This window comes from Panthera uncia, chromosome D1 (genome assembly GCF_023721935.1).
Source record: "Panthera uncia isolate 11264 chromosome D1, Puncia_PCG_1.0, whole genome shotgun sequence".
Classification (NCBI taxonomy): Eukaryota; Metazoa; Chordata; class Mammalia; order Carnivora; family Felidae; genus Panthera; species Panthera uncia.
Genome location: NC_064808.1, coordinates 13,080,368 through 13,093,211, shown reverse-complemented (window position 1 = coordinate 13,093,211; position 12,844 = coordinate 13,080,368).

The following is a 12,844-nucleotide window of genomic DNA, read 5'->3' as shown; positions in this document are numbered from 1 at the left end:
CTTATTCTTGAGTCTGTTCTGCAAATTTGAAATGTTTCAAATTTTTTTTTATAAAATTAAAACAAAATTTTAATGTTTATTTATTTTGGAGAGACAGAGAGAGACAGAGCACAAGGAGGGGAGGGGAAGAGAAAGAGAGGGAGACACAGAACCTGAAGCAGGCTCCAGGCTCTGACCTCTGAGCACAGAGCCTGATGAGGGGCTAGAACTCGTGAACTGCGAGATCATGACCTGAGCCAAAGTTGCACACTTCACTGACTGAGCCACCTAGGCACCCCTCAATTTTTTTTAAGTTAGGATAATATGGGGAAAGGGCTTATAACATGACAGGAGCACTTTTACTTCTGGATGGAGTAGCTTGTGATCGAAACAGCATCTATGCAAAGATGACAAGACAAGCAAGATAAGATAAGACATCATCTCTGGAATAAAGTGAGTCTCTATGGAAGAAAAGAGAGTTGGAGTGGCTTAGGTTTCAGAGAGATGTAAATTTGAAGATGTGAGCTGACTTAATCTCACTGATTCAGAGCACACTTGGTGATGCACACATGGTTTGCCTGGAGGGTCTACGGAGGGTTCAGAGGACTCGGGAGAGGTTTGGGCAGATATTTGCAGGTTTTACCACACATGGTTGTATATCCTCTCAGGGCATTAGCCATATTCTGGGTTTGAGCAGGCCTGAAGGCCAGGTAAACAAATAAATGAAAGGATGGACATATAGTAGATCAGGTGGATAGATGATAGATAGATAGATAGATAGATGATAGATAGATGATAGATGAAAAGGGGTAAATAAATGATTGACAGATGACAGATAGAGGATAGATTAGAGAGACAAATAGATGGATAGACATATCTAAATGGAGAATTAATGGAAAACAGAGGAGGAACAGGGACAAGGAGGAACAGGAAAACAGAGGAACATTTGGTGTTGTCCCAAACAAAGTAAATATTAAAGATTGTAGTCTACCTAAAGGAGGGACTCCTGTGCTCTGTGGCTGCTTTTGGGGAAGAGAGAACAGTGGCCCTTTAGGCAGGTATGTGGCCTGTGGAGATGACTGGATTACCTGGGAGCTTAAACACACAGCTGTTTTTGGCCTCACAGGAAATTGGATGGGATGGGGGGCGGAGAACGTAAGCAATTGGTTCTGGACCGCAGGGTGGAGTAAAATCTCCCACTTTCCTGCTGTGCTTAGAAGACAGGAAATCCTGCTAGCACCAAATGTAATACGGGTTTCTTCCCCAAAGCATTGGCCAGATTTTGATCTTGCTGTAAGCCAGGCACAAATGGCTAGAGTTTTCTTTTTGGAGCACGAGAAGGTTCAGACTTTGCAGATTCGGATGTAGCTGGAAAGACAGTGACATCTTTCTCAGTGTTTAGGCGCTTGGCTGATAAGTTCCCACCCGACATAGAGGTCTGCGTCGAACACAGGGCTGGCAGCCCCCTCAAGGCACTGGCTCCCATTTGAAGATGTACAGGCCCACCTCACTTGTTTGTGCTTCACGTTAACTTCACAGCTACTGCGTTTTATTTATTTATTTATTTTTTTAACAAATTGAAGGTTCTCGGCAACCCTGCATCAAGCAAGACTATTGGTGCCACTTTTCCACCAGAATTTTCTCACTTTGTAACTCTGTGTCACATTTTGGTAATTCTTGGCAATATTCCAAAATTTTCATTGCGTATTTTTTTTAATGTTTATTTATTTTTGAGACAGAGAGAGAGACAGAGCATGAACGGGGGAGGAGCAGAGAGAGAGGGAGACACAGAATCGGAAGCAGGCTCCAGGCTTGGAGCCATCAGCCCAGAGCCCCACGCGGGGCTCAAACTCAGGGACCGCGAGATCGTGACCTGAGCTGAAGTCAGAAGCTTAGCTCAGATGATAGTTAATATTTCGTAGCAATAAAATGTTTTTAAAGTACCACATTGCGTTTTTTTTTTTTGATACAGTGTTATTGCACACTTAATAGACTATCGCATAATGTCTATTATGTGACATAATAGCCAAAGAGTCAAGTAAATATTTTCTTTGACTCACTCTATTTCAGCATTCTGGAACTGAATCCACAATATCTCCAAGGTATGCCTTTATAGGGCAGGAGGCTAACTTTACCCCGCCAAAGAGTCAAAACTGAATTTTCTGCAGTATTTAAGGACTAGAAAGAGAGGCCCACCTGAACCCTGCAACAGGGACAAATCAGAAGAAAAATGAGTTCTAACTTCAACCTGGTCCAGAACTAGCCCAAATAATAATTGAATTAACTTAGCCTCTCATTCTTTCTGCCTTTTTAGAAAGAGTGAAGCCCTCCCTGGTGGAAAGTAATGTTATCCTCCCTTTCTATGAAACTTTCATTCACATGCAAACAGCCTGAAAGTATTTAAAAAAATTAACATTTATTCATTTTGAAGAGACAGAGCGCGAGCAGGGGAGGGGCCAAGACAGAGGGAGACACAGAATCCGAAGCAGGTTCCAGGCTCTGAGCTGTCAGCACAGAGCCCTACCGGGGGATCATGGATCTGAGCTGATCATGATCTGAGCTGAAGTCAGACGCTCAGATCTGAAGCTGATCATGATCTGAGCTGAAGTCAGATCTGCTCTGATCATGATCTGAGCTGAAGTCAGACGCTCAACCGGCTGAGCCACCAAGCGGCCCAAGCCTGAAAGTATTTTTAAAAAAAGAGTAAGAAAGAGCAGGAAAACACAAAATATAAGCAGGGCTACAAAAGAGTTACAAACCTTAATTTTAACTCATATCATACATGAAGATTGACTTAAGATGGATCATAGAAGTAAATGTGTGAGAGATGAAAACAAAACAAAACACTGAAGCCTCTAGAAATAAACATAAGTCTGTATCTTTATTACATCAGAATGGGCAAACGTTGGTTTTCTTTTTCTTTTTTTTTTCTTTCTTTTTTTTGGAGGGGAGGGGCAAACATTTCTTAATAAGGATACACAAGTAGTAAAATAAAATGGACAATGGAAGTACAGGTCTTTGTTTTATTTTTTTCTTTCTCCAAAACTTTATTTAAATTCAAGTTAGTTAACATAGAGTGTAATATTAGTTCTGGGTATAGAATTGAGTGATTCATCACTTACATAAAACACCTAGTGAGGTATTTGTTGTAAATGAGGACTTTTGTCTCTAGAAATACACCATTATGACAATGAAAAGGCAAGCCATACAATATGGAAAAATATTCACAGAATGTGTACTGACAAAAGATTCATCCGGAATATATTAAAAAGAATCACCAATCAATAAAAGACATGTAAGACAACTAAATATGGAAAAAAAATAGAAAACAAACTTTGTATGAAAGACATCCAAAATGCCAACAAGCGTATGTAAAAATGTTTAACATCATTGCTCACACATTTCCAACAGATATATGAAAATGGTACAGGCATTTTGGAGAAATGTCTGATGGTAAGCTGAATATATAGCTAACTATGTCCCAGGATTTCCACTTAGATATGAATGTGTGTGTTCACAAGCATAGAGGAACAAAAATGCTCTCACCATTTTATTCTTATTGTTTATAACTAGAACAATAAAACAGACCATTTTGAGAGAATAAGTTAGTAAGTTTTGATATATTCACAAGATGGAGGGATACATAGTGCTTTTTTGAAACAGCTACCAAAACGCAATGTCAATGAAGATCACAAATGTTATGATCAATAAAGGAAAGCAGACACAAAAAGTCCATATGCAAGATTCCATTTGTGTAAGGTTTAACAAATTAATTTATAGTAATACAACTAGCAGGGAGCATTCTGTAGTGCTAGAAATATCTGTATCACTATGATTTATAAGGTGGTTATGCTCATGGCCATAGACACAAAATTTAAATAAGCTGTATACTTAATATCAGGGCACTTTATAATGTGTGTCTATGTGTATGAGTGTGTATATAATTTTTAAATGCTCAGAGGAAAAGACAAAAATGGAATTTCAGTGAATAAAATATGGAAAGCAAAGGGAAGGGTAAGTTTGAGATTTGTGGGTAATTATAAATAGTGATTGAATTTTGACTGTACAACAACAATAATATTTTATTAGGAGGTTTAAAGTAAATAGAATAAAAATGCATGGAAAAGACAATGAAAAATTCAGTGTGTATCAAAGGGGTTTAAACCTTCTAAGGCTCTATCATTATAAGAAAAGTGAAAAAGGGAACAGAGTGCAGTATATTTAATATTTCAAATTGCATGATTTAAAATGGAGGGCAATCAATCACACATAGTGAATGCAAAAGTTATACCAATAAAAAACCTGTATCGAGACACCTTAAACACTTAATAGGCATCATATTTCTTAAATATGACATAAAAAGTTCTGACCATTAAGGAGAAAAATAGCAAATTGAACTATATTGATTTTTTTAAAGAAAAGTATAGAGTAAAACCACAGAGTCAACGAAAATATTTTTCCTACATAAATATGAAATTATAATCAAAATATATAAAGAAATCCAATGAAACCTAGTAGTCAATGTAATAGAAAAAAAATAAAAGACGGGGGCAGGGAGCAAGGTACGTCACACCATAAATATCGAAAATCTCCCCACTTGCAGTAAAAATGAAAGAAAGTTGTTCAACTTTATTAGTAATTTGGGGAAAGAAAATTAATCACAAAAATGTATGACAATAAAAATAGTATTTAATATTAGGGGTACGTGTTTTAGCTTAATTGTTGGAGCCAGTGACTCCTTAACTTGTGGTTGTGAGTTCGAGCCCCATGTCGCTTAAAAGAAACAAAAGCAACCGCTTAAAAGAAATAAAATCTTTATTGCTCAAAGAAATAAAATCTTTAAGATTGCTTAAAAGAAATAAAATCTTTAAAACAAATAGTGAGTGGGGAGAGGCAAATAAAAATGTTGGTGGGGATGCCTGGGTGGCTCAGCCGGTAAGCATCCGACTTCAGCTTGGGTCATGATCTCACGGTTCGTGAGTTTGAGCCCCACATTGGGCTCTGTGCCGACAGCTCAGAGCCTGGAGCCTGCTTCGGATTCTGTGTCTCCCTCTCTCTCTGCTCCTCCCCCACTCACACTCTGTCTCTCTCTCAAAAATAAACATTAAAAAATTAAAATAAAAAAATAAAAAATAATAAAAAAGGTGAAGAAATGGAGGTGCTATTATTCTTATAAAGCACCGATGGAGATATTACTGAGAACAACAATTTTGAAAGTTGCCAGTACTTAATAAAGTTGCACACACAAAATGCAGAGCATCTACACTGTACAAATAAAGAGAAGATTTTTTATTGTTTTAGTTTTTAGAGAGGGAGAGAGAGAGAGCATCAGCAAGGGAGAGGGGCAGAGGGAGAGAAAGAGAATCTTAGGCAGGTCCCATGCTAAGCACAGAACCCAATGTGGGGCTTGATCCCATGACCCTGGGATCATGACCTGAGCCGAAATCAAGAGTTAGATGCTCAATCGAGTCACCCGGGTGCCCCTATAAAGTGTAGTTTTTAACACAAATTTACAAGACCTATAAAGGAACAGAAAAGTGTGATGCATTGAACTCAGGAAAAACAAAAGTCAGAAGGAACTGCATGGCCCAGATGTTAGCTTGAGCAGAAAAAGACTTCAAGGTATTATATAAATAATATGTTCAAATAATTAAAGAAAATATATATAAAGAATTAAAAGAAAGTGTTAACAATAAGTATTCATCAAATAGAGAATCTCAATAAAAAGAAAAGGATTAAAGAAAATACCAAATGAGAATTCTGTAGTTAAAAAATGTAATAACTGAAAAGACAAATCTATTAAAAAGATCTAAAAACAAGCATGAGATGATGAAAGAAAGAATCGGTGAACTTAGAGATAAATCAATGGAAAGCATCCCATCTGAAGATCGAACATGAAAAGAATGAGGGAAAATAAACACAGCAGAGATTTGTGTGATACGATTCAGTATAACAATAGACACATAGTGAAGTTTCCAGAGAGGAAGAGAGGAGAAAGAGGTTGAAAAGCAAAACAATAAATAAATAAATACTAAATAAATAAATAAATACTAAATAAATAAATAAATAAATAAATAAAAACCTGACATAGTATTGGACAAACTGCTTTTGGTAAAAAAAAATTCTATTGAATATTTTACTGGAGATTCCCATTATATAACATACAATTCACAAAAAATACACAAAAATAAGCTGCAGGAATAGATGGGCTTTACATTTAAGTAAAAGGTAGAACAATTCAAAAATGAGGCAAAAAATAAGTAAGGAAGGAATAAACAATACAAATTAAAGGAACAATACTAAATGAAAGAACAATAAAAAAATAGAACATTATAGGAGCACCTGAGTGGCTCAGTGGGTTGAGCCTCTGACTTTGGCTCAGGTCATGATCTCAAAGTTCTTGTGTTCAAGCCCCTTGGGCTCTGTGCTGACAGCTCAGAGCCTGGAGCCTGCTTTGGACTCTGTGTCTCCCTCTCTCTACCCCTCCCCCGCTTGCATTCTGTCTCTCAGAAATAAACAAACATTAAAAAAATGAAAACAACAAAATAGAATAACACAAAATAAATGAACAATATAAAGAAAATGCTAAAGGCAGGCAAATTAGAAAAGAATAAGTACAATTTTCATTATTCTTGGATGAAATTATTATGTATGTAAAACGTCTTACCAAGTCTTACAAAATCAATATGCAAAACTCAACTGTTTTCTGTGTATTACTAGCAAACTGCTCAAATAATTAATAAAATATCTCTATTAACGATAGTACAAAATGTATAAAACATTTTGGAATAGATCCAACAACAAAAAATCAACTTGATGGTAAAGACAGGAAAACTGTAAAACATTGCTGAGAGGAACGGGACATTTAAATAAATGGATATTCCCTGTTAATGAAGTGAAAGACTTCACTCTTAGATACTTATGGAGGAGAACTGAGTAATCATGTCCTTTCAAAACTTTTACTCTAGTATTTATAACAGGTTTATGCGAAGTAGCCGAAAATTGCAAACAACCCAAAAGTGCATTAAGGGGTGAGTGGATAAACAAAGTGTGTATATGCATACAATGGAATGTTACCAAACAACAACAACAACAACTAATGATTGCTGTCACATGTTTCTGAAAACAGTATTCTGATTGAAAAAAAATCCAGACCAAAAAAACTTGTATTATCCCAACGTTATGAAACTCCGAAAAAGCATATCTCATAAATATATATGGCTGATCAGCAGCTCTTTGGAGCTGGGTTTCTGAAACAGGGGTTTCTTGGAGACAGAACAAGATACTTTGAGGGTTATAGAAATGTTCTATGTTTTGATTGTGGTAGTAACTGGCCTGGAGCATGCGTTTGTCAAAACTCGTTAAATTATACACTTATAACAGCACTGCTGCTTGTATCAGAATTATTCCTCCGTAACTTTTCTCGAAGAAAGTTATTTTCTATAACGTTTCAATATGTTGTATTAATTAATGTAACTTCTTTTAACTTTTTTAATGTTTATGTATATTTGAGAAAGAGAGAGAAACTGAGTTTGAGAGGGAGACACAGAACCTAAACAGGCTCTGGACTCTAAGCTGTCAGCACAGAGCCCGACCTGGGGCTCGAACCCACAAGCCATGAGATCATGACCTGAGCCAAAATCTGATGCTTAATGGACTGAGCTGCCCAGACGCCCCTAATAAATATACTTCTGAATTATGTTTTTCACAAAAAAACTTCTTTCATGATCAAAAACCAATAATTATATGCTAAATTCATTTTAAATACTGCTGCTAAATTTTTCTATATGCCAAATTCAATTGCAGCCCTATAAATGGGTTTGATGTCAATACTTTTAAAATGTCAATACATTTAAATAAATAAAAGCATTTAAGTCAATATTTTTAAAAATGTCAGTTTTTATTGTTAATCCATTAGCTCTTAGCTTGGCTATTCATTTAAGGATCTGATAATCGGTATGAGGCCATTTCTAAGAAATAGGTGCATTTATGTATTTATGTATTTATTTATTTAAATGTTTACCTGTTTATTTTGAGAGACAGAGAACATGGGCAGAGGAAGGACAGAGAAAGACACAGAATCTGAAGCAGGCTCCAGGCTCTGAGCTGTCAACACAGAGTCTGTTGCAGGACTGGACCCCACGAACCACAAGATCATGACCTGAGTCATAGTAAGACCCTTAACTGAGTGAGCCACTCAGGCACCCCAAGAAATAGGTGCTTTTAAAGATAGCATTGCCCTGGGTGGCTGCCTGACTCCGCGGTACAACATTTGAGTCTTAACCTTGGGGTCCTGAGTTAGGACCCATATTGGGTGTAGAGATTACTAAAAAAAAAAAAAATAGTATCGCATATAATCTCAAGAGGTTTGTAGATCTACAGAAGATAGAGGACCTGATAGCGACTTTCTAAATGCAGGGGCTTGAACTCAGGAACAGTGAGATCATGACCTGAGCCAAAATCAAACACTTAACTGCCTGAGCCACCCAGATGCTCCTTTTTCTTCTTACACTAGTATGTTAAACTCACTTATTTGATTATCTCATATACATAAATTTTGCAAATCAGTTAAAATTACAAACAACAAGATGAAGGCACAAAAATGATGTTCCAATTTGAATCTTATAAACATACATACAGTGCGTGTGTTTGCAACATACAGTACGTGTGTTTATTTGGGGATTTAGGGATTGCAGTGCAAGAAAGACAGATTCAACCCAAATCACAAGCGCGCTGAGGGGAAACAGAGGGAGTTAGAGTTTTTAAAGAGGAGAGAGGGAATTTACATAACTAATTTTGAAGGACATGTGATGGGTGCTGCTGTAGCTACAGTTACGCCAACCTGTATTTGATTGGTGGGTAGGGCTCATGTCAGGCAGAAAGGCCATTTGTGTCCATTTTAACACAGAACGCATGCCTTGGCTTCTAGCCCCACCTCCTCAATGTCCTCCCAGCTCCATTTTAAACAACCCTCTGAAAAATACTTATTCAGTTTTATTCTCTCCCTTGTCACCTGCAAATACAGAAATCTATCAAGTTTTTTTTTTCCCCACATACTTTTTGTCCTTAATCTACCATTTGCTAGGAGAAAAGATGATATTAGTCTGAGAAGCTTAATCTCTTCATACTTCTAGGTGGATCAGTTGGTTAAGCCTCCTGCTCTTGATTTCAGCTCAGGTCATGATCTCACCAGTCGTCCTAGGATTGAGACTTGCATTGGGCTGTGTGCTTGAGATTATCACTGTCTCTCCCCTCCCCAATTTGTGTGCACATTCTGTCTCTCTCTCTCAAAATAAATAAATAAACTTACCTTAAAAAGTCTCCTTATAGGTCTGATATATATTTGTTATATAATTCTTCATATATGGACTGGCAGTAAATTATATGCTTGGAAAAAACCAGAATGCACCAGGTACTTAGAATGTTCTAGGCCTTCTGAAATGAGTCCTCTTCTGGCCTAATTCAAATTTAGAATATCACTAATCCCCACTTGTACCAACGGCTCCATTAGCCTTTAATGAAGGAATTTGGGAAACGTACATTTAGGAAAGAAAAGTTAAATTGCTTTTAGAATCAACAACAAAGGACAATTCTTATTTACAGGATTATAAATAAACAATTTGCGGTTCAATAAATCAAGTTTACAATTCCACACTGTGCGGAAATAGTGCGAAATATTACCACCAGAAATCTTCATTATTCATTTAAAGATGGAGGCCAAATGCCAAAAGTTTCTATCAGTAGACACATGATAGAATGGAGGAACAATCATTCAAGCTTTAGGTGGTTGGGTTCATTTCGTGGAATCCTGTGAAGTAGTAATTTCAATTTCCTTTGATGTTATCCATAAAATCCAAGAAAAAAAAGGAATACATTTTTTTCTTAAACCACATGTTATTCTACTACCTTAAAACCCATTGATGTTGTGTTTTAGTTTCACTTTTGTGTGTGTGTGGGGGGGAGGGGATGTGTGTGTGCGCGTGCGCGTATATGCTCGCGGTAGGCCCAACTAATGTATTCTTCTGAAAAGCTTCTCTTGGTAAAGTACCGAGCAGGCATCACTATCTATTCTATGGCATTGTTTTTCAGAGTTTATATATTCTTTTTTTTTTTTTAGTACCTGTCCCATATTTCCTTTTATTCGCTGTAACATTCAGGTAATTAAATGTCTTCAGGGAGCCATTAAGTTCTTGAGAGTTTCCTCAATCCCTTAAGAGGAACTTTTAATCATGTATTTCTTAAATCCTTTTGATCAGACGATTAACTCCAGAGACTCTATTCTCATTTGAACTGAAGTAAACATATAACTGAATTTGCATCTAAGCCTGTCTTCGGACAGGATGGTTTTCTGACCATCTCGCACTTGCTCTCACATCATGGAGCCTCTGCGTATGGTTCTCATATATTAAAGGATAAGTTTGAATTTCAATCCTGCTACCTTTAACTACTACCATTTACCAAATTTTTGTATTATTGTAAGTATAAGACAAATGAAACATTTTGTGCGATTGATGGGTTGCTTTGAGGGAAATAGAAACAATCCATTAGAATGAGTGATTATAAGATTCCTAAATAAGTTAAAGTGTTGAATAGTTTTTCTTTAAAAGTGTTTTATTTATTTTTGAGAGAGAGAGTGAGAGACGGAGCCTAAGCAGGGGAGAGGCAGAGAGAGGAGGAAACACAGAATCCAAAGCAGGCTTCAGGCTCAGAGCTGTCAGCACAGAGCCCCATGTGGGGCTTGAACTCAGGAACAGTGAGATCATGACCTGAGCCAAAATCAAACACTTAACTGCCTGAGCCACCCAGGTGCTCCTTTTTTTTCTTACACTAGTACGTTAAACTCACTTATTTGATTATCTCATATACATAAATTTTGCAAATCAGTTAAAATTACAAACAAGATGAAGGCACAAAAATGATGCTCCAGTTTAAATCTTATAAACACAGTGTGGGAGAAATTTATAATTTGGCCATTTATTCACACCCCTTATCCCACACTTCGTTCTCTTTTTCCACGTTAACATAAAAATCACTAGGCAACATCTACTGAAACAATGAAAAACAATGTTTTCAATGTGTGTTTATTTTTGAGAGTGAGCACCAATGGGGGAGCAGCAGAGGGAGAGGAACATAGGGTCCAAAGCCTGATGAAGGGCTCGAATGCAAAACCTGGAGGTAATGACCTCCGCTGAAGTCAGTAGCTCAACCAACTGAGCCACCCAGGTGCCTCCCAAAACCAGCATTTTACAGTGTGAAATACTCTTCTCTAAAGGATGAATTGCAATCTGTCATAGCCGCATATAAACATAGGGATTACTCACCTATCATTGCAGATATTCCACATCTAACACAGTTGCCTCATTTCCTACTATTTCAGTAATTTTGCAATGTTTTTTTTTCTGAGTTTGACATCCTGTACCCAAGAAATAGTCTCTCAGTGAAAGGATGATGAAGCCATCAAGAGTGTCTCCCTTTATCCTATAGAAGTAAAACTGTATTATTGTGAACTGTTTAAAATATTTAGTTTTATATTCTATATAGATGTAGAAAGATAGCTATATTTTTTCAAACAAAATATAGTAATAATCAACAACTGTCCATTAAGTGGAAAAGACTTTGCATACCTCAGGAAACATGCTGCCACATCCAAAAAATACTGTAAAAAAGTATCTGTATGTTTTATAGTTTTGCTTTACTTTATAGGTTTACTTAGCTCTTTCTCAAAAAGGTATAAAAATTGTGTTTCTTGAATCTTTGGAGTAAGGTATTTCTTTTTTTTTATTTTTATAAAGTTTATTTATTTTTGAGAGAGATGGAGACAGGGGAGAGGGGAGAGGGGAGAGGGGCAGAGAGAGACGGAAAGAGAGAATCCCAAGCAGGCTCCACGCTGTCAGGATAGAGTCTGATGTGGGGCTTGGACTCACGAAACATGAGATCATGATCTGAGCCAAAACCAAGAGTCAGATGCTCAACTGACTGAACCACCCATATGCCCTGTAAGATATTTCTATTTGATATCAAAAGGTAAGTATAAGTTGATTATACATTACTGTTCATCAGGTTTTGCATTCCAGCTCAGAGTATCTATCTCTCATTTCCAGTGGACATTTTTCTAAGAAGCCAATGCCTTTGGCTATTTTACAAGGATGACCACAAGTTTTTTGGATATTAGGGCTTTATCATTCATCACATCCAGCATACAAAAAATGTGGAGCATGAACTAAATGTGAAGGCTTAGTGGATTTCTTAGTTCAGATGGTATAGTACAGTTAATTCTTTTTTTTTTTATTTTTTTTAACGTTTATTTATTTTTGGGACAGAGAGAGACAGAGCATGAACAGGGGAGGGGCAGAGAGAGAGGGAGACACAGAATCTGAAACAGGCTCCAGGCTCTGAGCCATCAGCCCAGAGCCCGACGCGGGGCTCGAACTCACAGACTGCAAGATCATGATCTGAGCTGAAGTCGGATGCCCAACCGACTGAGCCACCCAGGTGCCCCAAGTACAGTTAATTCTTATATCTTGTTGTATTTGGCATTAGCTACCATTAAACCCAAAGCGAGAAGTTTATTTTTTTTCTAATTTTTTAAAGCTCTATTTATTTATTTTGAGAGAGACAGTGCAAGTCAGGGAGGGGCAGAGAGAGAGAGGGAGACAAAGAATCCCAAGCAGGCTCTACACTGTCAGCATGGAGCCCGACCTGGGGCTCAGACTCATGAAACCATGAGATCATGACCCGAGGTGAAACTGAGAATTGGTTGCTTAATCAACTGAGCCACTCAGGAGCCCCCCAAAGTGAGAAGGTTAAAAGAACTTCAATGAGACCACAGATTAAAGTTCTAACCTTATTTATTACGCTTTATTAA